The sequence below is a fragment of the Mycetomoellerius zeteki genome, unplaced genomic scaffold, assembly GCF_001594055.1.
Source record: "Mycetomoellerius zeteki isolate Tzet28-1 unplaced genomic scaffold, Tzet1.0 scaffold98, whole genome shotgun sequence".
Lineage (NCBI taxonomy): Eukaryota > Metazoa > Arthropoda > Insecta > Hymenoptera > Formicidae > Mycetomoellerius > Mycetomoellerius zeteki.
Window position 1 is genome coordinate 86,958 of NW_017258021.1, and position 454 is coordinate 87,411.

The following is a 454-nucleotide window of genomic DNA, read 5'->3' on the forward strand; positions in this document are numbered from 1 at the left end:
ACACGACGTGTAATTCGCTTGCGCGATAACGTATATCGAAACAAATAAATAACATTGCAAAATGACTCTGTGCGTTTAGAAGAATAGAGAGCGGATAACTTTCTCTCGTCGCGAAAACGGTGCACTCTACTAAGGGAATGACGAAAGAAGGCACACCGATTGCGTACATATTATTCGAAATTATTCGAGATTATCATCTCCGGGTATAGTAAACGACCGATCATCCTCCGGTGATCTGCGCGGGGCACACGTAACGTATACACTAATAGCAAATTCGGTCATTTGCATTACACTAGATTAATGCACACTAAAAGCTGCTGTACATCATTTTAAACAATTAAATATCCAATAATCATATTACGTTATTTAACAGAATATACACGTATTATCTCATTATCAAAGTTGATTATATTAAATGCCAATGCATTTAGATACTTTATATAAAGCAGTCTTT